The sequence below is a fragment of the Rutidosis leptorrhynchoides genome, chromosome 9, assembly GCF_046630445.1.
Source record: "Rutidosis leptorrhynchoides isolate AG116_Rl617_1_P2 chromosome 9, CSIRO_AGI_Rlap_v1, whole genome shotgun sequence".
Taxonomy (NCBI): Eukaryota; Viridiplantae; Streptophyta; class Magnoliopsida; order Asterales; family Asteraceae; genus Rutidosis; species Rutidosis leptorrhynchoides.
The window spans coordinates 195,397,561-195,402,145 of NC_092341.1; positions in this window are offsets into that span (position 1 = coordinate 195,397,561).

The following is a 4,585-nucleotide window of genomic DNA, read 5'->3' on the forward strand; positions in this document are numbered from 1 at the left end:
AGGATGTAATTGTAAGCATTTTTGTTAGGTAGAAGTATTTTGATAATTTTATTGAAGTCTTTCAAAAGTGTATAAATACATATTAAAACACTACATGTATATACATTTAAACTGAGTCGTTAAGTCATCGTTAGTCGTTACATGTAAGTGTTGTTTTGAAACCTTTAGGTTAACGATCTTGTTAAATGTTGTTAACCCAATGTTTATAATATCAAATGAGATTTTAAATTATTATATTATCATGATATTATCATGTATGAATATCTCTTAATATGATATATATACATTAAATGTCTTTACAATGATAATCGTTACATATATGTCTCGTTTAAAATCATTAAGTTAGTAGTCTTGTTTTTACATATGTAGTTCATTGTTAATATACTTAATGATATGTTTACTTATCATAGTATCATGTTAACTATATATATATATCCATATATATGTCATCATATAGGTTTTACAAGTTTTAACGTTCGTGAATCACCGGTCAACTTGGGTGGTCAATTGTCTATATGAAACATATTTCAATTAATCAAGTCTTAACAAGTTTGATTGCTTAACATGTTGGAAACACTTAATCATGTAAATAACAATTTCATTTAATATATATATATATAAACATGGAAAAGTTCGGGTCACTATACGATAGGCCTATCCCCAATAATTAAGAATGTCGCAGCAATTAAAAATATCACTGTAGGGACTTAGTCGGACATAGCCGGGTATAGCATAGTTTAACATTTGGTACTGATATTTAGACTAGACTTTCAAGTTTACCTCGTAGAAGTTATCGTTTATACTTGTCTGTTGGGGACTTGCTGGTCATAGCCCAACATATCACAGTTTAATAGTTGGTACTTGTATTTAGACTAGACTTTCAAGTTTGCCCCGTAACAATTTATCGTTTATACTTGTCGGTTGGGGACTTGCTGGTCATAGCCCAACATATCACAATTTAATAGTTGATACGTGTAAAACAGTTATAAAAGTTGCGCATGTATTCTCAGCCCAAAAATGTAAAGAGTAAAAGGGATCATATGAAACTCACATTAAATAGCAGTTGAAGTATTCCACGCAAGAAGGAAAGTAAAGCAAGTAAGTGATCTGGATATCAACCTTGAGGTATAACGTTTGATTAGTTAATGTCTAACTTGACCTAAAGTATGTTTATTAATATAGCAACTATATTGACAGTGACGGTTTTCGAGAAAAGTTCCTATTTTTCAAAAGTTTCTATTTTTGGAAACCTACTATTTATGAAAAAAATTCACTTATAGTAAGCTTCTAGTTTAAGAATGTTCGGGTTATAATTCTTAACAAAGATGTTGTACAATCTCGCACAAACTTCGTCGCTAACATGCAAGTCACTCGAATGATCTATTGTTACCGAGCGACCCAGGATCTCTTGACCAGAATCTAAGTCTTGGCATTCGAGATCCACAAGCGTCCCATAATGGTAACGAGAATCACCCTAGGCCATAAGTAGCGGTGATGTTTGTAGTCTTTGTACGCTATCTTTAATTATAACCTTCACGTTAGGTGCGTATATACATATATATTCATTAATTCGACTTTAATTATAACTTCTATATATTAATTCATAAAAATACTTTTATAACTTTTAGTAACATATATTACTAATTATAACATGTCATTTATTTTAATTTTAATTGCATATAATTTATAACATTATTTACATGTTTCGGTAAAAAAATAATAAACCGAAGTAAATAGTAAAAAGTGAAAAGTAAAAAGTAAAAAGTAAAAAGTAAGAAAAGAATACTTACTAGTAGTAATTCTTCAAAGAGAGAATGAGAGAAATTTTGGTGTGAGTTTGAATGAGAAATGAGAGGTATTTATACTAGAAAAAATTAGGTAAAAAGAATAAAATAATTAAAAGAAAAAGAAATATTTTAATTTTTAATGGGATTTTAAAATTCAAAAGTATTAAATGTTAGGTCATGGGATAATGCACAAAATAAAATAATAAAAGTAGTTTTCCATTATAATTTTTAATTAAAAAGTAATTTATTTATTTATTTATTTAAAAAAATCATTTATTTTAAGGATTTTTTTTTTATATATTTTTTTTTAAAATCAACAAATTGATTTACTACTTTTCCAAGAATATTTCTCAATATTTTTTTTATTCATAATAACAATACTGATAATAAAGATATTAATTATTGATATATTGTTTAAAAATGATATTAATAATAATAATATTAATATATCAAATTAATGGGTAATTATTTACAAATAATTGTTCGTGAATCGTCAGAATTAGTCGAGGTTAAATGAAATCATATAAAGATTTTTGTTTAAATTTTGCCGAAAATTTACGGGTTGTCACAATTTTGCCTAAGCCTTTGTAATTTCCACTTGTGATCTTGCCCAAGGGATTTTTACATTGTGAAAAGGTGAATTAAGCTAATTAACAATCAAGACCGGGTCGGGGTGGTTGATTACTTGATAGTTAAAGTGAAAGACGATCATCGAGACCTAAAATAATCATCAAACATCCCATCCTCCATTACAATCTTATTGCACTCAATCCGTGATTAAGTAACATCATTAATTATGGATTGATCATTAACATCGACAGAAGGAATCACGCCAGAAGAAAAAATACAGAAAAAAAATATAAAATAAATAAAGTTGAAAATGATTTACAACTGAATTTGGATTGTATCAGATGAAGTCTTTGATTCGTACACTTTTGGAGACATAAACAAAAAAATAAAACAGATTTAGATAGAAACAGATATATAGATAGCGTAGGATTCTTCTTTTTTTTATTATATATAATTATATTTATATTTATATTAATAATTAATTAAAATAATGCTGTTAATAATAATTGATACTAATAAGGATATCATAATAATATTATTCATAATACTTGTTATTAGTAAATATCATAATAATAATTCAGTTAATATATAAATAATAATATTAGTCATAATTTTAGTATTGATATAATAAATTACTATTATCACATAATTATGATATATTATAAATTTCTATATAAAATATTTATAAATTACTTATATTACAATATTCATTTAAATAACTACGTATAGAAGTTTTATGTACATATATACTATAAAATATCGTAATAGCTTTCATTACAACATATAATATTTTACATGTTTATCTATAACGTCAAATACATATATTAGTTTATTGGTATGTTTAAAATTTATATATACATATTCATCTACAAATAATTGTCCGTGAATCGAAAGGTAAAGTCCAATGGATAGTTAAAGATGTGAAATCATTTTAATGTAAAACGTCAATTTACTTAACTTGTTTAATCTCCATAGAATGATAATTGAGTGTTACCGTCGATTATTAAATAGATTCGAAATTTTCAAAATATGTATTTATTATACTTTATTTATATACATAGGTATGTTTTAAATAATAATTATTATAATATCATATTTCATTTTATTTTTCATAATTAATTTTTAACACTAACATCATATACTATTTTAAATTATATTTCAATTATTATTTATATATGTATATATATATATATATATATATACACACACACACACACATCTATTTACAAATAGTGGTTCGTGAATCGTTGGGAATCGTTAAAGGTCAAATGATTTCATTAAACAGTTCAAAAATTTTGAGATTCAATTAAATAAACTTTGCTTATCGTGTCGGAACATATAAAGATTAAGTTTAAATTTGGTCGGAAATTTCTGGGTCATCACACTAGTTGCCAAATGATGGCTCACACATGTTTAGGTGACTCATTAAGGCTGCTAAGAGCTGATCATTGAAGTGTACATACACATAGTAAATACATCTAGAAGCTGGGTATTGTACGAGTGCGAATACGGGTGCATACGAGTAGAATTGTTGATGAAAATGAACGAGAATGTAATTGTAAGCATTTTTGTTAAGTAGAAGTACTTTGATATGTGTCATGAAGTCTTTCAAAAGTGTATTAATACATCTTAATACACTATATGTATATACATTTTAACTGAGTCGTTAAGTCACCGTTAGTCGTTACATGTAAGTGTTGTTTTGAAACCTTTAAGTTAAGGATCTCATTTAATGTTGGTAATCCATTGTTTATTATATCTAATGAGATGTTAAATTGTTACATTATCATGATGTTATGATGTATGAATATATCTTAACATGATATATATACATTAAAATGTCGTTACAACGATATTCGTTACATATATGTCTCGTTTCGAAATTCTTAAGTTAGTAGTCTTGTTTTTACATTTGTAGTTCATTGTTAACATACTTAATGATATATATAATTATCATTTTATCATGTTAAATATAGTGTAAGATATCTGAATATGATACATATGTATTTAGTGAGACGTTGTTATAACGATATTCGTTATATATATCGTTTCGAGTTTCTTAACTTAGTAGTCTCATTTTTTATGTATATAACTAATTGTTAATATACCTAGTGAGATACTTACTTATCATAATATCATGTTTTAACATCATATAGTTTTTACAAGTTTTAACGTTCGTGAATCGCCGGTCAACTTGGGTGGTCAATTGTCTACATAAAGCTCATTTC